This window comes from Molothrus aeneus, chromosome 11 (genome assembly GCF_037042795.1).
Source record: "Molothrus aeneus isolate 106 chromosome 11, BPBGC_Maene_1.0, whole genome shotgun sequence".
In the NCBI taxonomy this organism is placed as follows: domain Eukaryota; kingdom Metazoa; phylum Chordata; class Aves; order Passeriformes; family Icteridae; genus Molothrus; species Molothrus aeneus.
Genome location: NC_089656.1, coordinates 4,202,955 through 4,230,057, shown reverse-complemented (window position 1 = coordinate 4,230,057; position 27,103 = coordinate 4,202,955).

Sequence of the window (27,103 nt, the reverse complement as noted above, 5' to 3'; positions counted from 1 at the left end):
GGGGAGGAAATAATAAGGTGCAGGAAAGGACCTGGATGAAGATCACCTTTAACAGGATTTAAGTCACCAATACAATAATTAGGCAAAAGCAAACATTATATGCATAGTAGGACATGCTAACAAAGCACTTTGCAAAACTCAGTGTTATCCTTCCACTCCATCAGGGTCTTAAGATAAAGATTTAGTTTCAGCATCTTTCAGCATCTTCCATAAAGATCTTTCCATAAATATCAGTTTCAGCATCTTTCTTCAAAAATACTGATGGGAAAACACTAATGAGGCAGAGATTAAAAGAGAAGAGAGAAAAGTGTTAAGTGCTGAAGCAAAGGGGAGGAGAGAGGGGAAAGGCTGGCCCAGAGTGCAAGCCAGAGAAGAAAATTCCAGGGGAAAAGGAGATGAGAGGACATGACAGCAGTCTTCAAATAGAGTATTCTGCTGCAGACAAGAGCAGTGATTACTGATGTCTCTGGTCAATATAGCAGCCAGAGGATTAAGCTGCAGCAAGGAAGAGCTGGGTTAGACATCAAGAATAATGTTTAAGTTACTGAAGGAGTTCACTGAAGCAGTTTCATTTCTGTCAGTAGATCTTTAGCACTTGGACATGCAACTGTCAGAAATGACAGAGAGTTCATCTGGATTTTCACAAGGGGCAGAAATAATGAGTGGCCTTCTGAGGTTTGTTCTGATCATAGGAGAATCTACACAATATTAATCTCCTCTGCTCTACATTCCTGAAAACGCTGAGGGCATGTTCTCTCTTAGGCAAGTGGATTTGAACAAAGGGACCCAGAATGATTATAACATTTTTAAAAGTAGCTGTAGTGAGAAGAGGCTCCCTGCTGGCAAGCCAGGGACCTTGATTTGTTATTGGCAGAGATGTCACAAGTGAGAGGGACAGCTCTGGGATGTGCAGACAGTAAGCACTCCCCTTCTCTTTGCATCTTACCATGCTGAAAAGCCACGTTTCTGCTGGCTTTTCACTTCATCATTGATGAGGAGCTGATAATGGCATTAGCAAAATTAATGAAGAAGTTAAAGGGATTCTGGATATTCTGATGAAATGTTCAGAGCATTCAGTAGGACACCAGTGTGCAGATGTGTGAATGGAGAAGGTGCTTCAAGGTCTGGTGTCAGGCTTCAGTGCTGTGCAGGAGGAATATGGCCAGAGGGAGTGCAGCCCTGCCCTTACTCAGGAGCATTCACACCCAGGTCTCACCCAGAAAACAACACCAGCTTCACTCCAGCTGCTGGCATATTGTCCCTAGCATGGAAGGGAACAAACCCTGGCAGCCCATCCCCTCCTGTGTCGCTGCAGTTTTCAGCATGCAGGAAGTTTGGTGGCAGCAGCTGCAGTCCCTGTGTCCCCCTGGCAGCAGTGGCATTTGTCATGGACACAACACCCCCGGTACAGCCAGGACAAGGCAGGACAGGGGAATACTGCTGGCACTGCCTCAGCCATTTGAAATGCAACACAGGTAGAACCTGCCAGATCTTCTCCAAAAATGTATTGCAAATTTATTTTTTTTTCTTTTGCACAAGTAGAATTGTTTTTCTACTTCATGAGGACCTCAATCCTTCCTTTACCCAGCCCAACAGTCCAGCTCAGAGCTGTTGTGGCATCCTTTGCCAAAAGCCATCAGGAAAACCCTCGCTGTGACTGCAAGAGGCATTTTTTATGTTAACATTTGTGCTTGCTGAACATGTCTGATATTAACTCAATTTGCATTGTTCTTGTTTAGCCTTGCTGTTTAGGGGGTTGTTCTAACCTGCTCTGTGGATTGAGGGGACATGTTTGCCACAAAGTATTCCAAGAAAAAAATGATCCAAATTACTATTCTGGGCCACAGCTTTAGTTGTATTTATTTTTTTGCTTACTGAGTTTGCAAAGCATAGAAATAGCAATCCCCCACTGTTTCCATCATGTTTACTTTCTTGTTATATGTATTTGCTCTGTTTTAGGGTTTTCCTTTTGATTCTTATTTTGTATTTAAGAGTCAGGGCACAGTTTCTTAAAAGAAAAGCAATCAAATAGGGACACAGATACTGCTCTGCAGATTACCAGATAGTGAGGAGTATGTTTGTGTAAAGGACAAGTTTCTCTGTGCCTCATCCTAAAAACACTGCTGTCAATACAAATACATTCAGCTTATCCATGGAAATCAGTACTTGACAGGAAAGGGATCTGAAAGGGAGCAGATGATTCCACTGTTCTTGCTAAGTGTGATCTAAAGGAATTATGAGCAATTTACTCATGAAATACCAGAATGTAGCAATAGTGCTGCTAAGTGAGTATTTATGAAGGAAAACAAAGCAGAATGATTTAACAGGAAGGACTTTGAGAAAAGCATGGAGAGGAAAAGCATAACTAAATCAAGAAGCTCCCATGAAACAAGTAGCAAAGAAAGAAAACCAGGCAGTGAAGAAATGAAAGTAAAAACATTCAAGAAATATATTCAATTATTCAAGTTGATACCTTTTTCTCCCCCAAGCCTTGTTCCATGATGAATATCCCCACAATCCTTCCAGCTAGGAAATAGCTCTTTGGATGCAGACCAGGAGATGCAATGAGTCAAACAGAAACAGTCAGGAAGGAGAAAAAAAAATACTGAAAAATACAGTGGCTTTGCATAATGCATATCCACAGTCAGCAATGTGGTCATTGATTTCTGACCCAAAAGGTAAATATAAATAAATAAAGATCTAAAATAGTTTCTCTTACTCAAAGAAAAGTTAAATATAAATAGAACAAATACATTATTATTACTACCCCGACTCTGAGTGCCAGAAATGATACAGTAACTTCAGAGAGTTTTCTCCATTTGAAATAGAACTTGAAAACAGCAATGAGCCACAAAACCCTGGATCTCCTGGGCCTCTGCCCAACAGCATCCACAGTCATTAGTGCCCAGTGATCCAGGTTCTTTGGGTGGCAGGTGAGCCACACTACCCAGGCAGGGGGGCAAGAGCTGGATGCTCCTCTGGCTCTGGTCCAGGGGTTTCCCAGATGCCCTGGGTCCCATCTGGGTCACCAAAAACTGATACCTTGTGAAGGCTGACATAGAACAGAGTTATAGAATAAAGTAGGGATTTATTAAGAGGCCTCAATGGATCCACCTTGGGCAGCACAACCCAAAATGGCCACACAACGCACGACTGCTCACGGGGTCTCTCCCTTGGATCAGTTCTGCTCCATTTGCACCTTGCAGTTCATTGTCCCATTCCAGCTTTAGCCCCTGCAGTCCCACCCTGCTTGTTTTTCTCTCTCCAGCCCACGGTGTTTGTGCTCTTGGGCTGAGATTTGGATCATTTGTCCTTGGTGCCCAGCTGGAGCAGGAATTGTTTTGTCTCCCTGCTCTGTGCACAGAGCTCACCATCCCCTAATACAAAGTCCAGACCCACACACTAAAGCAGCACAGAATGTGAAAAATAGAAAAGCCAAACCTGAGGCATCACCCAGGCACTCCCACATCCATGTTGCCTCTCCACACAAGACATCCCTGAGCAGCTGTACAGGAGAAGGGGCACAGGGGTCCTGTGCTGAGAAAAAACACTCTTTGAGGGGTTATCCTGGAGAAAGCCACACTCCCTAAGCAGGAAGGAAGTGCTTCAGCCTCCTAAAGCCTCTCAGAGTCACTCAGACGCAAGCACCTTACTCAAAGTGTTTGCTTGACCTCAGCCAGGAAATTCTGTGCAGGACTGGGCTCTTAGAGACTGCCTTGATGTGGTGCCTTCTGCTGAGCCCTGGCTTTGTGACCTGAGCTCTCCTGTGCTTGTAGGAAGCCTGGCTGCCTCTCCAGTGCAGATGTGGTTTAACTGGAGCATGAGAACTCAGGCTCAAGGCACCTCCAACCCTGTAAGCCTAAACTTGGGCAGAACCATTGAATCTCTTAGGTTGGAGAAGGCCTCTGACAGCACTGAGTCCAACAACCAGCCCAGCCCCACTGCCAGTGCGGCAGCAGCTCTCTGGCCACAGAGAAACACAACTTTCCCAGGCATCATTCTGGGAAAAGTCTGTGAGAGCAGAGAAAAGAAGGAGAAACAATTCTTACCTTCACTTGCTGCACCTGTTGTTGTGAACATGTGGAATGTATTATGGAGATTTGTTCACCAAAGGGGGGTTTCTTAATTAGCCAATGGTGATGGTGTTTGGATTGGAGGACCAGCTGGGTCCACCTGTACCTGAACAGTCTGTAAAAGAGCACTGGGTTTGTTAATAAAGATTATTGATTAGCCTTCTGTAATACATGGAGTCTATGCTAATTATTACCCAGCCAGGGCCCCCATGCTGTAGCAGCCATGCTCACCACTGAACCATGGCCTCAGGTATCCACGTGTTTTGCGAACACTGCCAGGGATGGGGACCCCACCACTTCCTTGGGCAGCCCATTCCAACACTTGAAAACCCTTTCCATGAGAAACTTTTCCCTGATATCCAGTCAAAATTTCTCCTGAGCCCAGCCTGAGGCCGTTCCCTCTGCTCCTGTCCCTGTCACTGGGAGCTCAGCCCGACCCCCCGGCTGTCCCCTCCTGGCAGGGAGTTGTGCAGAGCCACAAGGGCCCCCTGAGCCTCCTTTGCTCCAGGCTCAGCCCCTGCCCAGCTCCCTCAGGCCCTGCTGGGGCTCCAGCCCCTTCCCCAGCTCCGTTCCCTGCCCTGGACACGCTCCAGCCCCTGCAGGGCTCTCTGACCAAGAGGGGCCCAGGACTGGACCCAACACCCAGAATCACAGAATATTCTGTGTTGGAAGGGACCCTCAAGGATCTTTGAACAGTGAAAGACACTGAACATTGGTCAGGATAGAGATGAGAGCCACTAGGGAATGACAGCAGCAGTGCAGAAGTGATTCACTCATTCACACAGGGTGTGTCAATGTGCGGATGGGGCCCAGCACCTCCACACAGGTCACCTCCACACAGGTCACCTCCACACAGGTCACCTCCTTGGAAATCAAGGCCATGGACAGGGATGCTAAACCCAGCCTTCATTTCAGGAGCTGGGAGACCAGAACTGTGTGAGTGAGAGATGGGCTTCAGCTGGAGCAGCTGCAGAAACCTGTGGTGGTGGCAGTGCCCGTCCCTGCTGGGCTCACCCTGGCGCTGCCATGGGGACACTCCTGCTCCTCCTGCTCTCTGCAGCCTGGCTTTCCATCCTGCACAGAGCACACACGCTGCTGCTAGCAGGCTCTAACCTTTCCCTTTAAACCATTTTGCTGGTTAAACTCGAGTTTTCTGCACCTTAACAAAATAGGAGGAGCTCACCAGGAGGGCAGGGTGATCCCTGGCCAGGTGGCCACACAGCTGGAAGGATCAGAGCTGGATGAAAGCAAACAGTTAAATGGGCCCTGGAGAATTCCAAGCACTTCAAAAGGCAGGAATCAGGAATTCACTGTGAGCCATTCAGTCCTGAGCCGTGCCAGGGACAGTCCCACACCGCAGTCAGTGTGGGTGTTTGGCTTCAAAGGACACATGAATTTTGCACAACACGAATCCTCTGAATTTCACACCATCTCCCAGCAGTTTTATCAGCTTGGTTCATGCTCCATGCAAGTGCTTTTAACACTGTCCTACCTTTCATGATGTGTGATTTTGTTTGCCACATGATTTCCTATGCTCCAAGTAAAAATGACAATAAAAAATGACAATAAAACATGACAATAAAAAATGACAATTTCACATTCTACTTTAACTTCATAATTTGTATTAATAAAACTGTACAAACATAACTCATTTTGCATAGCACCAAGACTATGAGTACCCTCCTACTACAAAAAACACCCAAAAACTTCCCAAAATCAGAGGAATGTTTCAAAGTAGAAGGCAAACTAAGCAAATTTAAAAAACCCCATTAGCTTTCTACAAAACCTAAGTTAGATGCTCAGATCTGATAATATATATTGAAGACAAAACATCTAATGCATCAAAAAAATCAATGTATCATACTATTTTGACCATATGAACATTTCATAACTAAAGCTGGTTTGATAAATATTAATATTCAATTTCCTTTCACTTACTAAAATGTCAGAAACACACAAGATAGCAATTTTGTGTAAAGTGCAAGAAGATAACGTTCCTGCTTACAGGGAAATCTGGAAATTATATTGAGTGAGGCTTCTTTAAACACAAAGATAAATTTAAAATGTCCTAACTTCTGATTTATTTGTTAGTTTTATACTGAAAGGATTAATAAATCTTCAGGAAACTTAACATGTGTAAGTATAAGATCAGGTTAATATATCAAATAAGTAATCTTAATAATGATCATATATTCCCATCCTGTGAGTAAAAGAAAGATTTTTCTTTCCACGTAGTACATCCATCCCTTTTACTTGGGAAATCCCTTGTTAAAAGGAAAATTTCCCAGCTGTGGATTCTGCCTCTGAGGTTTGTTTTTTAAATCCCAGCTACCAGGAACCCTAAATGATAGGTTATGTCATGAAAAACAATGATCCAAATGAAGCACAGCAGCTTCATTTGGATCATTGTTTTTCACAGCTCTCATCCTCACACACTGTTGAAAGGAAGCAGCAAGAAGCCGCTGATATTATTTTCCAAATATATAATATAATATAATGTAATATAATGTAAAGTAATGTAATATAATATAATGTAATGTAATCTAATGTAATATAATATATAATATATAATATATAATATATAATATATAATATATAATATATAATATATAATATATAATATAATATGATATAATATATGATAATATAATATAATATAATATAATATAATATAATATAATATAATATAATATAATATAATATAATATAATATAATATAATATAATATAATATAATATAATATAATATAATATAATATAATATAATATACATTTTATTGTAATATTTTATTATAATATATTATGATATCATAAATTATATATGCAATATATAATATAAATTATATAATCTATAATATATTATAGATTATAGATTGTAAATATATATATTATATATTATAATTTTGTAATATAATTTATATTCTATTAATTTAAATATATTATATTATATTATATTATATTATATTATATTATATTATATTATATTATATTATATTATATTATATTATAATATTCCAAAGATCTATGTCAGTACCAGCTGCTGACCCTTAGGGCCTCTCTCCTCCCCACCAGCAGTTGTTGCTCCTCAGAGCCATTATTTGGGTTGTTGCCCCTAGGCCAGGCTGTGGATTTTTAAGCCACATGAATAGATTGTTTTCTTCAGGTCACACTGCAGAACACTCAGACAGGCTTCAGCTCTGCAGCCATCTAAATGATCTAGCACTTAGCAGTTTTATTTTTCTTGTTTAACAGAAATGATCCCTGGCTAGTGTAGCATGAATAACCTTCCTCAGGATAGTTTAAAGCCACACTGTAATAAAGTATGCATCCTACTGCAATGATTACAATGTCATCTACTCCATTTCTGCATGAACAGCCTAAATTGTAAGTTATTGCAGCATTGCTGGCAGTGTGCTGGGTATTTTTTTAAGCTAACACTCACATGCTTAGGGGGCAGGTATAGGAAAAGGCTGCAGAGTGGAGCTCAGTGAGGACAAACCCAGGTGGCAACTGCAGTTTTGGCATCTCCACTTTGTGTGCAGAGTCCTGCTCCAAAGGGCTTGGAGACACCAATTAACTGCTTTTGTGGGTTTTTTTGTTGTAGTTTTTATATTTTTTAATATTTTAAGCCAAGGACAAAAGTTGAAATTTAATAGTCCTTGTGGGTCCCTTCCAACTCAGGGTATTCTATGATTTTTTGATTTACATTTAAAATTTAAACTTAACATGTAATATTGTGCATTCAATTAAAAAGTGATGTTGAATGAAAAATCATAGAATCACAGAATAATAGAAAGGTTTGGCATGGAAAGGGACATTAAAATCCATCTGATTCCACCCCAGCCATGGCAGGGACACCTTCCACTGTCCCAGGCTGCTCCCAGCCCCAGTGTCCAACCTTGGGCACTGCCAGGGATCCAGGGCCTGCCCACCCTGCCAGGGAGGAACCCAGTGCTTCAAGCAAAGCACTATTCTAAATTCTAACATTTCTTTTAGAAATGGGCTGCTATAAAATACAGGAATAATGTTCTTCTCTAAGCCATTAGTTCAAAAATTCTTCATCAGCACCCACTGCAATGTTGCCATGGCTGTTTCCAAAGTCCCAAGGTTTTGCTGCAAACAGAATTGTGTGAGAGGGCCCTGAGCTGAGCCAGCTGCTCTCAGCACAGTCCATCCCCATGCACAGAGCTCCCCTCCAGGTGCTGCATTCTGCCTGCATCCCTGACGTGTCAGTCCTCGGCACCAAGTGCCCAAGACTTACATGGTTCCCTGCTGAGCAACCTTTGCAAAGTTCAATGCCTAACAACAGTGGGGTTTGTTTCATTTTATGTGCACGGTGTTCTGTGATGTGCAAACATCCCTGGAACTGAGGGGACACACCTGATGAATGCAATCTCTTACAGAAGGGACTGATGCAAATCAGCCTCCAAACCATCCTGTAACAATAAGTAAAACTGTCCAGAATTAGAGAATAACAACCTGCAGAGAATGATGCTCACTGTTGGTTTAAAGCCAGTGTCTCCCTAGTCAGGTTCTCTTTGGCTATTCACTGCCCAGTTTCAGAGCAGCCTGCACATCTCTCTGTGCATGCAGGCTGTTATCACCATGTGCACATAACTCCTAATTTAGGCTCAGACATATTTAGATACCAACATCTGGATAGGAGAGAAATAGTATCAGGCAATTCCTTTGATCTGCACACATATTAAATGTATCTAAACTGCATGTTTGTTATGAAAGGCAGCATTTTATGCAGATCAAAGTATGTTTATGTGATTTAACATTTGTTAACTTCCCATTCTGCAATTTAACTGCTAGGACAGTATCTCTGATAAGGCCATGCCAATGCTCACAGCTCAATGTGTTAAAAACAGGAAATTTCTTCTGATGGGGATCCTTTGGGGATTGATCACATCATTATTTTTTCTATCCTAGTATTTTCACAATTGGCAGGTGAGCCATGTATTCCCTCCAAGCCCCTGCTGCCCGTTGGGCACAATCTAAGCACTAAAATTGCATCTCTAAGATAACTGAGATGCAGCACTCACACACAGAATATCCATTATTCCATGCTGTTCTAGACCAATTGTTTCCTGAAGGACTCCAAGGTGAAAGGACCACAATGACATAATAGCCTTCAATTTATAGTGCTTTGAACATTCAACAATTTCTATGTTCCTGCATTTTTCAGCAGTGGTAAGAAACATTAATAAAAAAAATATTAAATTCTAGGTCAGTGTTTATTTCTTGGAAAGATTGAAAACCTTTCAGATACTCCAGCAGTTAAAATACAGCTGTTGCTCTACTAAAATTTGGTTTTGAGGGTCAGTCACATTATCATGAAAGAGGTGAAATAGCCCTGAATTGACCAAGGGACATTTGTAAAATGCTTTTCACAGACAATCCAGGGAGATGATCATTAGCTGTGTCTCTAGCACAGGTGGGAATGGGACCCATGTGGAAATCACCCTTCACTTTGCAGTGCTCTTCCCTTAAGTTTTCATTAGTTCCATGGAAATTACCTGGTCAGAGACCAGGTCATCAATAAGGCTTGAGGAAAAAAACATCCAGAGCATGCTGAGGGGACAATGCAGAATCTGTGAGACAGAAATCCTTTTGGAAAGCTCTCTGTACAAGGAAACATTTCAGTTCTCTTCTCAAGTTAAATCAAAAAGTTTGTCTGAATAAGGACAAACATTTCAGTCCTTTTCTCAAGTTAAATCCCAAAGTTTATCTGAATAACCACCATATATTAAGAAGGAAATGTTAAACCCACAAGGCAACTATGAATACAGTAGTCTAAATAGGAATGTCAAGAGTTTGTGGGAAAAGTTATTTTTGGTTTCCCTTTCCTATGGAAAGTGAAACATTAGCTGACAAGAAAGAGTGTGGAATGAAACAAAGCAGTGATACAGTGCTGTGTGATTTAATTGCAGACAGCCTCCAGCTCAGCCCCAGAAGCACTTACCCAAAATGCTCATTCCTCATGGAAGCAGAGTGGGAAGCTCCCGAAAGCATTTCAGAAGTGTGCCCTGCTCTCTTTTGCCAGGATATCCCCATAAGGGTGAGAAATCCTGGCATTGTCACAAATTGGCAGGTGTGTGCTGAGGAATGATGGAATCAGCCTCAGCCTTACTGCAAGTGGCTTCTGCAGCAGGGACCTCCCCAGAGACATCAGCAGGGGCTGGTGCTGAGTGCTCACTGAAGGGATCCCAGGGAAATAGAGGAAACACCACTTCAGGATCCTTCTTCTGTAAAAATCCATCCTGACCAAATCATGGGCCTTAGCAGAAACAATTTAAGCACTTATTTTTTAACCTTTGAGACAAAAATAATTTATGTAGAGTTTCTAATCATAGAATCATAGAATTATTTTGGAAGGGGACCTTGAAGATCATCTAGTTCCAACCCCTCTGCTGTGGGCAGGGACACCTTCAACTAGATTCAACATTTAATAAACAGAAAATTAATTAGACACCTGTCCATAAGGTGGTGTCTGTTTATTGCTTCAAATGAGAGGCTCTAACTAGACCAGCCCTTAAACATTCACTAATCTTTAGACTGAAGTCTTCAGAACTGGCAAAAAACAAACCCTGAAGAAATCATTATCAAACTGAGGGAGCAGAGGAGCCAGCTCAGCCAAGGAGAGCAGGAAGCAGAGATTTTGGAGTTGTTAAGCACAGAAAACCCCTGAACTGCTGGTAACTCCACAGAAGGCTGTGCTTGATGTGCCTGCCCAGGCAGGAGCCCTCCAGCCTCAGCCCTCCCAAACCCTGGAGCAGAAAGGCAGGCAGGGAATGCAGAGTGCAAAGGTGTGGTCTGACAGGCAGAGCAGGCTGTGGGTGCGTCCATCAGGAGCAAAGACCTAAAGCACAGATTAGGAAAATTAGGAAAATTAGGGAGATGAAGTGCAGGTGCTGCCCCTCTCATTGGGCCCCAGAGACACCCCTCATGGGGGAAAACCTCCTTTTAACAGTTCTGTGCTAGGATTGAGAGATGCACAGGACTTTTTTTGCTCTTCAAGTTGCTGTTTATTGTTATCTCAGCAGAAGTTTGGCATGCTGTCTGCACCAGACTTAGCGCCCAAGAAAGCACGGCAAAAATGGTCACAAGATGTTCAGTTTAAAGGTCTTTTAAAGCTGTTTTATCCAATTAACTCTTAAAACATACTTTATTTCTACCTTTCTATCAACAACCAATCCCCTGTGCACGTAACCTCTGCACTGCTGCTTCCCGTGGCCAATCACCCTGTGCCACTAGCACTGCAGAAAATGGAGTAAATGAAGAAGAAGAAGCTCAGACAATGCCCAAGATCCTCCATCTTGCCTCCTCTCTACTTCCATACTAAATTCCCAAAACTCTAAATTTCTCAGCCTGTGCACTATTCTCTATTATCTATTTCACAGTCTGGTAGACTCTGGTCTATCCCAAAGTCTTGGAAGCCTTCTCCATGGGCAAAGGTCAAAGGCAGTGCTTCTCTGGGGGTCAGGACAGAATCACAGAATAACGAGGTTGGAAGAGACCTCGAAGATCATCAAGTCCAACCTATGCCCTAACACCTCAACAGGACCATAGCACCAAGTGCCATGGAGTCTGGAGTCTGTTTAAACACATCCAGAGATGGTGATTCCACCACCTCCCTGGGAAGAGCATCCCAGTGCTTTATTATTCTTTTGGTGAAAAACTTTTTCCTAATATCCAACCTGTACGTTCCCTGCTGTAGCTGGAGACTGTGTCCTCTGGTTCTGTCAGAGACCACCCCCACCTGTCTGCAGCCTCCCTTCAGGGAGTTGTAGAGAGCAATAAGGGCACCTCTGAGCCTCCTTTTCTCCAGGCTACACAATCCCAGCTCCTTCAAACGTTCCTCACAGCGTCTGTGTTCCAAGCCCCTCACCAGGCTCCTCAGAGCAGGCAGAGAAATATTCCCTGTGCCCTGGGTTCCAGCAATGAAACATCACTTTGGTGCAAAACCCAAACAGTTCTGTGAGAACAGATGAGATCTCTACCAGGACACACTGCATGTCCTGAGTGCAGGCAGGGCAGGAAAGGATAGGGAAGGGAGAGCTGGAGCAGCTCTGATGGTCAAGAAAAGATACAGCCTCCAAAGCAGGATTAATGAACATATTCTTCAGAAAATTCAAACCCAAATGGAAATTTGCAAGGCAATAAAAAGGCGCAGGAGTGAGGATATGTACAAAGGAACGACACATCAAATTTCAGTGCAATGCTACCTACAACCACCAAAGAATATGGAAGTCAAAAAGGAATACAAATATTGTACAGATTCACCTCCCATCCAACAAGTAAAAGGAGAGAGTTATAATTAGCAGCCAACCTAACTTCAATTGCTTGACATGTTTTGAAAAAAAAATTATTAAATAATCAATTAATAATGACCTACAGGATAATAAAGTGATGGAAATAGGCAACACAGATTTGTCAGGAGCAACCAATTAAATTTCCTTCCTTTGCAGGTAGCTGCTGTAACTGATAAGGCAGAAGCAGTAGATGTAAAACAGCCCCACTTCTATAAAGCTTTAAATACTGCTAGGCATGGAATCTCCATTAGCAAGCTAGGGAAATATTACCTGGATGAAAAAGACCCTTGAGCTAAATCCTTAATTAATTTAAAAGATATGTTCAAGGAGCAATTACCAATATTCTTATTTTGAACTGAAAGAGGCATTAGGATGGAAATTCACAGGAGTCCACTCAAGCAATATCTAAATTATCCTCCAGTGAAGAGGGCCAGGGAAAAGTGCTGGGAAAAGAAGGCAGGAGGACATGCAAGCATGGATCTTTGTGATCCAAAATGATCTTTACAAGCCGGAAACAAAGCCAATAAACACCCCTAGGATGAAATTTGCTAAAGGCAGATTCAAGTCATTGTGTGTGGGAGTAAGTCATGAAATGCACCAAGAACAACTAACAAGAAAAGGGTCAGATGTCAAAATTGAAGAAAAGAATAGATGAGGTGGAATTTGAACAGCAGTAAAACAAGCTCATTCTCCAACCCCCAGCACAAGCAGGACTGTGAAGCATGGACAAGCATTCCTGACAAGTGTGGGTATGAGCCAGGTTCTGAGATCCCAAAATAGATGATGTCAAATTTCAGGCTCTACGAGAGGGAAACAATAAAGACAATAGATTTTAGAACATGACAGATAAAGAGGAGCTGAAGGAACTTGATGTGTTTGATTTACAAAAGGAAACATTAAAGCGAGATTCATGAGAGACTTACAATGCAAAAATCTGCAAAATGACAGTCATCCTAAGCAGGGCAGGAAAAAACAAATGACAGGCATTATAATTTGGTTCAAAGATTTACTTTAGTTATTAGGAAAAGTTTTCTGACTAAAAGAGGTACTAAGTCTTCAGAGATTTCTAGAAAGGCTGCAGAAACCCTTTTGATTTGTTGTTGCTATGAACACAGTAGACAAACAGCTATTTTAGTGCATGATTTCTTACAGACATCCCAGCCATAATTTTCTATACTTAATGGATTATTTTGCTACAGCCAGAGCAACTCTAGACCAACAAAATTCTAAGCAAACTGAAGAAATTATTTCTAAATCCTTAAGGAAAAATTAATCTTTGCAGTTTTAGTGAAAGTCACTAAAAGACATAGAGTAAAATAGATATTCAATTCTAAATGTGATTGAAACTCATTAGAGGTGGCAAGCACAAATACATTGCATATTTTTATTGATTTTGCTTTTTTTAGAGGAAACTTCTTCCCCAACAATAATTTGTTACTACAGATCAGGTTATGTAATGGCAAGGACAGCTGAGCTTATGGTGTTCACTGGGATTCCCCCCTTATATTCAAAGTCTGATTGTAACTGTAGTGAAGAAAAATGTCAGAACTCAGAACTTCTGACAAAGTCCTTCTAAAACTTCCTTCAGATGGAAAAAAAATGAGCCCCTTTGACATCCAGGACAAGAACTTAATAAACTGTAAATCATCACATATGGTGACAGCATCCCTGCTGTGGGAAGGAGCAGGGAGGGACAGCAAAATGCATGGGAGAAAACCATTTCTTTCCAGCCACTTCATGGAATGGCTGCAACTCAACCACTGAACCCAACCTTAGTGCCACCTTCAGGAGCAGAAATTTTCACCTCACCAGTGCAACTGATCATTTAAACCTGCTTTGATCAGCAGAGAAAGGAACCCAGTGATTGTTTTGCACAAATAAATGATTTCCCACCCAATCCAAATCCTGTCCTTTCCTAAAAACCAACAAGTTGGGTCAGGCCCAGTGTCAGGGGGATTTCAGCCCTGTGGGGAGAATGCTCAGAACATCTCTCACTGAACCTGACCCTACCACAGCCCCTCTAGCTGATTTATTCCTGGATGCCAAGAAATCACACTGCTCCTCTCTTTACACTCTCCGGAGTTTTATTTGTTGGGCCTTAATATAGGTGTTTAATTAAGACCTTTTGTTTATTAACACAATTTAAATTTGTTTATTAAGATAATTTAAATTTGTGAAGATATTTAAAAATTATTAAGATATTAACAAATTATTAAGATATTAAGATAATTTGTGATTCTTGGAAATATGAATAAGCCACCAAATGGTTGATATGAACTTCAAGTAGTATGAAAGGTGGAATATTAGCAAGAGGATAGAAATAACCTCAAGCTCTGTAGAAGAGGATAGAAATAACCTCAAGCTCTGTAGAGCACAGAATTGACAGCTTAGTTTAAACTGGCCCTTTTCCCCTCTCTATTTTGTAGCTTATCAACAGGAATTTCTAGGTTTTAGGAGCACACAAGCAATGAAACTTGGATTTTTCAGGCAAAAATTGCTCCAGTGTTGTTATTACCTGATAAAATGATGGCCAATTTTTGGGCTGCTGTGGTATCCCACTGACAAAGCTGAATGCTTTCATACAAAAAACAGAAACAAAACAAATTTTATTTTCTGGCTCACTGACCAGCAGGCACATAAGAAATAACGACCATAATGGACATAGAGTGTTGTAGTCCTACTTATTGATAATTATCTTTTACATGTCTGAGTCAGCTTATGTTCCTGAAGGTGTAGGGATACCCTGGAGGAATAACAGCAAGAATTAACACTCTAGTGCACATGCTAATTAGGATTTAATTAGGGAATTTAAAAATGCAGAGTGCATGTTTTCAGCAAGTGCAAATTACCAACTTATTGCTTATAGGGTTGGGGGGTTTTATTGCAAATATCATAATTGTCACTTTACGTAAAATTCAAGAAATTTAAATTCTCTCTCAGTTTTTAGGAAGAAATAATTTTTCCTCTGGCACATTTTCATCCATTATGATTCTTGTAACATTCTATCCCAATTTATAATTTTTTCTACACTACTAATTCAGCGTGAAAGATATTAAATTGCTTTTCTTTATGCTATTACAATGTACACAGGATGTTCCCTACAAATTGCACTGTAACATTTTCCTTCAGCCTTTGCTGTTCATCTGAATAACAGTTATAACCTGTGGGTCAATAAAACTATTCCCTCAAAAAAAGAGAAAGGGTGCAGGCCTTTCTGGGTTTATTTTTTTTCTCCTGGAGAAAAAGCAAAATGAAAATGCCAAGCTCTGTTTTGACACAGCAGTGCTTTCCCCTCCTGCTCTCACCTTTCCCTCCCAAGCAGATGTTCCACTTCACTCAGAGGCTGCTGGGATCCTGACATCAATAGTCTGGGAATTTTGACCCTGATCACACCTTGCTGACGGGAATTCTTCCAATCCTTCCCCTGCATTTGGCCATTCTCTGTGTCTGCTCGCTGGAAAATCCACACAGGAGACAAATAAATATGCAATAAAGGCAAATTTTAAAGATCTCTCTAGCTGGGCTCTGAGAGAAGCTTCTGGCTAGAGACTTCCTAATGAAAGGAATCAACAAGATGATTAAAGTGTTAAGAAAACTCAATTTGCATCAGAATTTTAATTCTTTCAAAACAGACGCTTTAAACAAAAGGCAATCTTGTCAAATACCTCTCTCCCTTAATTATTAATGCTAATTGCTCTTCTTCATTGTTTTCTTTTCAAAATCAAAACTTTTCCAGTGTGCTTCCTTTGCTGTTTCTGGATGTGTTTTTCAGCCCCAGTGCTCAGTGCACCCAGGTGTAGGATTTGTGTCATGGGAGGGCCAGCACAGGAACACCCCCTCAGACTTCTCACTTTAATTCCTGGACATCTGCAGAACCTACTAATTAGACTCCAGCACAATTAACATCCTTGCAAATGTCTCCATCCTCCCATTCTCTGTGGATGAATGGGGAGAAAGCAAATAATGGCAACTTTACCAGGATCTGTGGGATGGAACAGCAGTGAGGGCACTGATGGCACAGCCTGTCAGAACCACCAGCAAACCTTGGCAGGATTGCCCAGGACACAGAAAACTCCTGTGCACCACGAGCCCTGAGCTCCTCTGAGTCAGCACTCACTACCAACACTGAGGAGCAGTGTCAGTTTTGGGGTTAGAATGTCCACATTTATTTTCTTTGTTCTCATAGGCTGCATTTTGATTAATTTGCTGAACCAAGATTTAAAAAAAAAAAAAAGAAAATTAAATGAAAACGAAGGAAAAAACCCAACCAACCACAGACCAAATAAGTGGAAGATACTTCAATAAGACAGCCCTGACACTGCATTTAGTTGTCTGAGGGATTTTTAGTGCTGATGTTTAGGCAGGTAATTTGGGTTCTGCATCACTGAATTCATCAGGTTCTTACTGGTGAGGTGGGGAGAGAGCACCTGAACACACAAGCACAGCACAACTGGATCAGAAAGGAAACAACACCTACAAGCAACTGGGAGATGCTGATGACACATATTTGTGGGAAAAATAATTCATCTAACTTCAGATACAAATCCTTTCCTTAAAAACAAAACAAAACAAAAAAAGCCCCAAAAAGAACTAAAAAAGCCCACCAAAAATCCCTAAAACACACCTAAATACTCAATTCCTCCTTTGTCCTAAAAACTATTGATCTACTCTACAGTGATCTGAATAAACACTTCACTTCCTTCAGTGACTGTACTGAAACTTATTAGAAGCAAACAAAACATTTCAGAAAACAGATCAGAAAGGAAGATTTCTGACCTGTAGCAGTCACCAGATCCAAGAATAAAATTCATTTTTTCTGAAGATCGTGCCCCATGTAAGAGGTAAGTGAAGTACAGTCTTAAACACTGTGATTTTGTCTCAGTGAAGTTACATTTTTAAAAAAGAACAGAAGCTTCTGGAACTGCCTGGCAGGATGGGTGTGCTGAGAGAGGACAGCCCAGCAAAAACTGGGACATCAGACCTTGTTTAGTTTTCCCTCTGCTTTCATTCAGCATTCAGGTTCACCCTCAGACGAGATTATAACATAATAATAGGCAAGAGCTAATAAATGTGTGCTCTCAGTACATCACTCAGCTGTCTCTGATATCACAATATTTAAAGGATCTATCACAGCATGAAACATTTCAGATAAGCCTTTGTAACAATTGCAAATTAAATCATTTAAAAACAGCTTTATAACCCACTTCCTTCCAAACACTTTTCCTTGCCAATAGCTGGACTGAATTTCAAGACAACATATAGGAATATGATAAAAACAGCACAAAAAGGCAAAGTTTTTAATAAAAACATTGTTTCAGAAAAGAGTTTAAATGAGATTAAATTTAGCAGATGTTTGTAGCTAATTAGTAGGTCATGAAGTCTCATGAAATGTTTCAAACCACATGAAATTTAGCAGATGTTTTGTAGATAATTACTAGGTCACTTAAAGAAATATTTACTTTTTGACTACTCACCATGTGTACAGTAAAACAGGTGGGTTTACAAGCACTTCAAAGCAGAGCAGGGATAGGCTTTATCTTGTAGAAATTGAATTTATCCTGCTGAAATGCCAAATGCTGTCAATTGAAATACTGAAATATAAGACACAGCTTTTTACAGGAATGCTGTAAAACATTTGAAAACATCAGAGCAAGGACTGTCACAGCTGGTCACCCCCCCTGCTGTATTTTCAGTGACATCCCCATTGAGCACAGCACTGGATGCATTCATGTTACACTTTCATCTGCAACCAAACCACTGAAGGGCAACAAGACCAGAAAACAAAAATTTCTGAAATAAAAATTTCAGAAAATGAATTTTTTTTCCATTTCTTCCTGGAGCAACTCATCTCTCTCCAGCAACTCCTCCAGGAAGCCTGGCAAGAGCAGGTTTGGGTTTAATTTGTAGGCTGGAGGCATTTCTTGTCAGGATCAGAGGTTCTTTCTCTCCACCTCCAAGGAGGAAAATCAGGGATTCAGATGGGGCAGAAAGTCAGGCAGAGCCCTGCTGTGGATGAGCATCCACCTTTTGGATTTAACTTCCTTCCAGTGACATCTATCCTGGTCTAAAATCTTCATCAAAAGATCAAGGATTACTCTCAGGAAAATAATTCTATTAATATTATCATTGTTAAAAATAGCCATGATAGCAAAAAGTCCAAATCTAAATTCAACGAGAGACTGCAGTAAAAGCAGTTTTGTTGGCAGATCTCTAACTCACACTGGAATAACCCTGCAATGACACACAGGTTGTTATCACAGCCCAACAAAAGCAGGGCTGTCCCAAGAGCCCACCCTGGACAAAGAGAGGGAATCCAAGGAAAACCCTCCTGCTCTGCAGGACTGGTTGTACCCAAAGTCTGCATTCAGGGCCTGGTGCAAATGCAGGGCATCTCCTGGGGACAGGTCTCAGGTTTAGCTGGGTGGGTGTTCTGTTCCCATCTGTCAGAGCTGGGGCAGTTCTCCTCTGTTCATGGGGCAGTTTTCTTTATCTCTCCCACAGCCAATCCCCCCTCCAGGAGATCTCTGCTGTTAATGGTCCATTAATTATTAATTATCTTCTGTCCATTGCCACTGAGTGTCCCTGCATGGCTGATCCAATTCCATCATCCCATGGGGAGATGCTGCGCCCAGGGGAGGAGCCAAGCACTCCTACCTGGATCCAATCTGAGCTTTGGGACAGCCCAGCAGCCTTTGCCCCCTGCATTGCCAGAGGAGCAGCTTCTGCTGCCCTGCATTGCCAGAGGGAGCCCAGGCCCATCTCCAGCAGCCCTGGAGCTGCAGAGGAAAACTCCCCCCTTGTGCAGGATCCCTGCTCCAGCAGAGCCACAGCTGGCACTGCAGGAGGGCTGAGCCCCCATGGGATGGGGCTGTGCCACCCCCTGACACACAGGGGACAGGGCCTGCTCTGACTCTGGCAGGGTTTGTTTGTACTCTTGCATTTGTATTTTTAATTTTCCTAGTAAAGAACTGTCATTCCTACTCCCATATCTTTGCCCGAGAGCCCCTTAATTTCAAAATTATAATAATTCACAGGGAGAGGGTTTACATTTTCCATTTCAAGAGAGGCTTCTGCCTTCCTTAGCAGACACCTGTCTGTTCAAACCAAGACAGAACAGACACTCACCAGTACAGAAAAAATAACATAAATGATGGGATCACAATGAGGGGGTTTGTGCAAAGCCTTGCCCTGGAGCATTCCTGTAGAATTTCAGCTGCTATGGGCAAGTCTGCAGCCTGGAGCATGGCAGAGATCCTAAAGGTGTTTTACATACAATTGTAGGTACTGGATTTTGGGGTTTCTTACTGCAGCTACAGTGACACATTTTGTGTTCTGGAGGTGAAGCTGTTAAAATAAGATATATTTGGCTCAACAAGGCTGGTTGTACCATCCAAATCATCTCCCCATGGCATCTCTGAGTCCCATTAAAAGCTGGAGTGTGCCTTAAACAGCACCAAGGAGCAGGAATAACTGCTAGGGGACACCACGAGCTCTGGCAATTTGTGTGGACATTTGTCTTTATCCCACAGCATATTTAACACAGATTAACCCCTAACCTAACCACTTCAGCCTACTCTGTTATCTCAAATTCTGCAAATAGTTGCAATGACTGATTTCACAGCATTTCTAAAAGGGTTCAGTGGAATTTAGGGTTTTATAAATCTTAAATTATCATTTGGTTCTGCAAAACAAACTATTTTTTAATGCAGTTGGGAATGTTCAACAAATTTTTTTTTTGGCACAAACAATGTAAAAATGAGGAATTGAAATGCAGAAGATACAAAGTTCCTGATTGCATTAATATGCAGATTCCATTAATAAATGGAAGCACTGTTTCACTAACTTCAGATGGAGGGGGTGCCCATTCCCAGACTACAGGAATGGAACTGGAGCACTGAAAATATGAGACAGGAACTTCTGTGCTGGCAGGAAGAGAAAACACCATAGTGAAATTAAATTCAACTTCTACAAAGGAAGTAGCAAGAGCTAAGACCAGAATTTAAGTTTTTTGCTTTCTTTGTAGTACAGATAATGCTACATACAAAAATCAATCCATTGTTAGCAGTAACCCTTCTTTGCCTCTTACTTTTACTTTTCCCATCCCATTTTCTTGAAATAAGCTGAGTAAACATCAGGTTGCACTCCTGACACTTTTTTAAGCAAGAATTTTCACTTTAACCAGACAGCCAACATTCAGGTGCTTTTTTTAAACAAAGTATGGAAATTCTAACTAAAAAAAGAAATTAATTCTAGCTCCTCCTAGGCAATAGACCCATTCTGTTTAAAGTGGTTAAAAATCAAAATTCATGACAGAGTGCTTAAATATAGAGTTTGTAAAGCCAGAAAGAGGCAGCATTTATTCTGTTTGTCATTTCCTATTGACTGTTACCAACCTAACAGGACATATAATGATGAGAGAATGATGAAGAAAACTCTAAGAACTGAAAACATGCTTGGAGCATCCCAAGCTGCTCCAAGGACCAAGAAGGCAAAAGGAGTTTCCACATTGACCTGGGTGCAGCTGGGCTCTGTGAAGAGGGTGAAAGTTTGTTCACATCTTGTGGTAGAGATTCCCAGAGCCTTTTGTTCTAGGGCAGTTTGCTGCAGACAAAATTCTGCTGCATTCTCTAACAGCAGCCCAGGGATTATTAGAACAGGGCAGGGAACCCTCTCTGAGCCTTCAGTGGAGACCTGAGCGGCCCCAGGCAGAGGGAGGAGGAGAGGTGACCCAGTGTCCTGAGCAAGAAATGGGTGATGGAAGGTCAGAGAGATCAAACAGAAAGCAGTGAAAGGCTCCTGCCCCGATTCACCCATTCCAGCTGGAGTACAGACAGGAAATGAGAATATTTTCTACTTTAGTCACATGCTTCATGCTTAAAGAGCCAAGATTGGAGTCCCAGTATAGACAAAGCAAACTCCTTATTCACAGTGCATCCTGATGAGAGCTCACATCCATTCCCAATTATTAATGCAGAAGGCCTTTTAAATCAATCCTTTTCCTCATCACAACCTTCTCCATCTCCTTTTCCATCCTTCCTGACTCTGCAATTAAGTCATAATGCTAACCATGGGATATATCAATATCCTGGCTTTCCAAATCATAAATTCCAGGTGAATGGATCAGCTCCCCCCTTAGGATGAATGCTCCAGTGTGGGATGTGGCTTTGGCCAAAGGTGAGGGAGCAGCACGTGGGGCTGCCCCTGGTGCCTTTGGGTGCATTGTCATAACCCAGGCCAGGAATGCTGATGGACAGCTCCCAACAGCTCCACTCACAGGCTTTCACTTTGCCCACAAACAGTGACAGACATATTTTCTGAAAAGTCCTTTTGCCAGGATCTTTTCTCCAGAGAAGCTGGGAAACTTCAGCTTCTTCATGTTTTGCTGCTTTGGAATGTGATTTGGAGAATTGTTTACCCAGCATGTGAAATTGTTTTTGCTTGATGACCAATGACAGCCACCCGTGTCGAGGCTGTGAGCAGTCACAAGATTTTATTATCACTCCATTCCCTTCCTTTTTCTATAGTGTAGTTTTAATATATCATTTTCTTTTAGTATAATATATATAATAAAATAATAAATCAGCCTTCTGAAACATGGAGTCGAGATTCTCATCTCTTCCCTCGTCCTGGGACCCCTGTGAACAGCACCACAACAGACTGCAGAGGAAGAGGCTGTCAGAGCTGCTGGGAGCTCACAGGAGAACAAACCAGAGCTCTGTCACTAAACACGCAGCAGCAAAGAGCTTAGGCACATATTCTGATTCTCATCTGGCTGAAATTCTTGTGCACTTTCTTATGATGTGTCTGTGGTGTGACAGAGAGCAGAATGTGCCTTAGAGCTCCTACGTGGCCTGATTTGTGTGCACTGATCACACAAACCCCTTTGGCACAGTGCAACCCCCCTGCTACTGATTAAACACACAAACACACCTTGTGCAACCAACCTGCACCACATTCCACACACTGCTAACACCTCGTGGATTTGACTTCCTTCCAGTGGCATCTGTCCTGGCCTAACATCTTCATCATAAGATTAAGGATTTTAAGAATAAGAATAATAGGAAGAATAAGAATAATAGGAAGAATAGGAAGAATAAAAGAAGAATAAAAGAAGAAGAAGAATAAAAGAAGAATAAAAGAAGAAAGAAGAAGAAGGAGGAGAAGGAGGAGAAGGAGGAGGAGGAGGAGGAGGAGGAGGAGGAGGAGGAGGAGGAGGAGGAGGAGGAGGAGGAGGAGGAGGAGGAGGAGGAGGAGAAGAAGAAAAGAAGAAGAAGAAAGAAAAAAAGAAGAAAAGAAGAAGAAGAGAAGAAGAAGAAGAAGAAGAAGAATAACAATAACTTGTTATTATTATAATAATTATTTAGATTTTACTAACATGGGTGTTTTAAACAATAATAATAATAGAATTATTTATTATTTATTAATAGTCAATTAATGATCAATAATAATAGTAGAATTATTATTATTATTGCTAAAAACAGCCATGATAGTAAAAAGTTCAAATCTATATTCAACATGTTTCTTTCAGATAACTTAACTTTAAACCCACTATTCCACACATGAACCTTTTCAAATAAAAGGATAATAATAATAATAATAATAATAATAATAATAATAATAATAATAATAATAATAATAATAATAATAATAATAATAATAATAATAATATAGTTTGGTCTCAGGAAAAAACCCTTAGGTTTTGTAAGACCAAAGTAATGGTAGATCATCCCTTTAATTTGCATCACACTCTTCGTGCAGTTGCTCTTTTCTGCTGCAGCAAGGCTCTGTCTCCTGCCAGTGAATTGTTTTAATTGTCAGGCCAACAAAGAAATGCAGCAAATTTTCCCAGTCAGAGCTCTCCAAAGTCAATGGTAGAAATCAAACTTGTCTCTGGAAAGTTTTTTTTTTTTTTTTAATTAAAATTTATTTGCTGGAATTAATTCATACTCAATAATTTCAGCTGAAAGGGCCATCCATAAATATGTTCATCTATTCCTCCCAGGTCCTTTAGCAGTTTTCAGAATTCTCTCAGATTACACAGAGATTTAAAAGGGATAAGTCATAAAATAAGAAGTATCTCCCAGTAGTTTCTGCTTTTAGTTGCATTCATATTTAACTGAGCTGTGCTTGTCTTATTTGGCTCCACTTAGGAGCTAAAATGTGAATTTCATCACGAATCCAGGGAAGATGAAGGCCTCCTCAATTTGTAAACTAGGAATTAACACAGTTTGCTTTAGCACTGTAAAATGTTGCAAACAAACAGACCATGAGCAGTACCAGCTCCTCTCCTGTGAAGTGACACATTCACACCTTTGCTGAGAGCATCCTTTGGCTGCAGAGCTTCTGCAAGGTTGGGCTAACAATGCAGCAGAGTTTATGTTTGCATGCTGACAGTGTCTCCTGGAAACAGAACCACAGCTTCTGGGCTAATTCCAGAAGATACCTTGTATATTCCAGCTTCTTGTTCACATTTTTTATCTCTAAGCGTTGTTTGGTTGTTGGGGGTTTTTTGCTTGTTTGTTTTGGTGGGGGTTTTTATGTCTGTGTTGTCTCTGATACCAAAACAATGGCCCTTGGAAGAGATTCTGGGATTCCATGGAATTATTTGTGGCATAAACCATGCAGAAGTGGTCTGGCCAAAGCTCTGCCTGCAGGCAGGCAGGGAAAAAATGTGACACAAATTCTAATGGATTCCTCACGTAACAGGCTAAGGCTTATTCTGCATCACCCAAATTTCAGTCAAAGCCATTTCAAATTTAGGGGACATTTGAGCATTCCCCAGCAGAACCCATGCTTAGAACTTTTAAGAATGACCATTGTAATCATAAATGCATATATACTAGAAAAAAAGGAAGAGGGCAGTTATGATACACTGGGGTTTTCATTAAGCTTTACCATAAAGTCATTAATATCTTCAAAAGCAAAATTAATGATGAGGTTTTTTTAAACACTTTAGCACAACCACTCCCAGACAGAGATCTGTAGTTTCAAATAAAAATATCATTCCCTTTTACCCCAACACAGCCTCCTAATATTAATTTGAGGTTACCTCCAAGCCACAGCAACTTGGCCTCTTCACACACAGTCCTATTATTTCCAGCAAGGCTGCAGATCTTTGGTTAAAAGCCCCATAACCCAAAAAACATCACTTTTTTTTCAGTGAATATTACACAAAAAAATTATCAGCAAATTATTATCAAATTATCAGCATCTTGCCAACTCCCTAATGGCAAAGTTGTATAAACCCATATTTAAAGAGTAAAACCACTGTGTCCCCATCTTGAGTCATACAAATTGCTGCTTTCAAAGGACCTGCTTGCTGAAAAGGAATGTGGAGAAATGTCCCTGCATCTTTCAGCTAATTTAATTTGTTTTCCTTTTTGTTTTTTCTGACCTTCAAGTGTCATCACAGGAACAAGCACAGAACACTAATTAGGACCCTCCAACCACTCCTAATAAGTCTTAATAAGCAGTCTGCTGTACTGCATGAATCAGCACCACTGTATGAGGCACTCCTGCAGATTTCAGGCAATATTCCACCATGGTCTGTGCATTCCTCTGCCAACAAAAAACTCACCAGCACCTCTGCCAAAACTCAAAACACAGTTACTTTGCTTCTAGTTACTTAAAAATAGATTAATGAGTACTCACTTTAGCTTATTTTTTACTTATTAAGAGTTTATTCAATTTTAATGTAGCCTAAATCAACAATTATGGGACCTTTGTTGTTGTTTGCTTTTAATGCTTTAGGCACTTTCAGGATTTACTGTTCACATCTGAAAAAATTGCAAAGGTGCTCTGGGTAATTTTTGCTCTGGAAATGTACATTTACAATTAAAATTAATTGCAATTATTAAACACCAACACTTTGCCTCAATTATCTGAGCACTCACATTAGAAGAAAAAAACCTTAAAATATTTATTTGCAAGAATTAGAGAACATTGCTTTGGGCCTTAGTGAAGTCTAAAATGCCCATTAAATGTCTGAGTGAGCTTTGGAATACTCAAATTCCCATTAAAGCTAAAATATTGACCACAGCACACACATTCCTTTCTCTGAACTCACCTACAAGTCTAAATCAATTCCTCAGTTGTCTGATACTTTGAAGCAAGTGGCTTTTTGAAAATATCAGGGTACAAAGAAGCAATGGGCACCAATCCCTTGAATAAAAGTATTTTCCTCTTTTGCCCTTCCTTAGAAACACAAGAATCGTTTAGCTTGGAAAGGTTCTCTCAAATCACTGAGTCCCACCATTATCTTGATTCATAACATTTTTTTAAAGAGGAAAAAACCAAAAAATTTACCAAAGTACCCTCATCATGTGAGGTTCTATGTGGCACACATAATTTTAACACCTTACTGCTTTGAAAAAGAGCTTTTTTAAAAAATCATCAGGGTCCAATTCTGAAATTCTGTCACATTTCTCAGTGATTTGCAGAATTATTCTGCATGATATCCAGCTTGGGCACCTTTGTGCATGCTGTTCGTTAGCAAACACATAATTAGGTTCTGTATATTCTGAAATATCCTGGCTAAAAGGTTTTGAAATATTTCCAGGAGCTTTTGCAAAGTGTCCATCCCTGATCTCCAGCCTGGTCTGACCCCAGGGACTCTGCTGGAGCTGCCTGGGCCCCCTGAGTGTTTGATAGCAGAGCTTTGGATCTGAGCCATGGCACTTCCCAAACTCCTGCTCCTCAGGGCACAGACGGGTCCCAGGATGGCCTGGGACATAAATCATGAGCCCAAAAGGGGATCACAGGTTTAGATGTTTGCTGTTCATCCCCTGCAGAACCAGACAGGGCATGGAAATTTCCCTGCCCTCCTTTACTTCGCCCTGCCTTCCTTTACTCCCCAGTTGCCTCCAGTCTGCCTGATGCTAACACCTCTTTCTGTTTGATTTATATTAACAACCCAACAGCAACACTAGCTATAATCTCACTTATATACAAACACACTGCTCCAATGAAGTAGACATGAGTAAATAAATTTCCAACCAATTTCTTAATTTTGTCTGTGCCCATTTCTGCTGTCTGAAATGGAGTACAGAATAAAACAAATCTACAGAGTCTTCAAGAAGCAAATTACAGCAAGAAATATCTCTATTTTTTTTTATCCTAGTAATACTTTAATTGCAATCACCTTGAATTAACTTAGACTTTTCCCAGCCAAACAGTAATTTCTATTGACCAAACAAAATCAACCAACCTAAATCAGCAAGTTTAATAATTTCACATCTCCTGATGAAAGCAACTTATTTCTCTACTTCAGAAATGCCAAATAAGCAACTTTTTTTTCTTACTGAAATAACTAGATCCATACAAACACTGCTATTCAACAAACAGTACCACCACCAATATTGTGAAGTTCTTAAATATTCAGGTTGGGTCATTAAAACAGGTTGGTGTAGAATTAATTGACAAAAATTGCTACAACTCACCTCAAAATTATTTGGTCATGATGAGGTAAAAGGCCAAGCTGTATGTAAAATCATATTCTTAAACCAGCATGAATCAGCCTGGCACTTAGGCTGTTAACAGTTTAATCCTCTTGGATGACAGAGTTAAGAAACATTATATATTATTAATATGGATGGCTAATTTCTAATTAGGAACCCATTAGCAGTTCTAACAACAAGAGATTTTGATGGATTTGCAGTCAACCTGGCCAAAAAGAAAAAATAAAAAATTATAAATTACCAGGTGACCTCTTGCA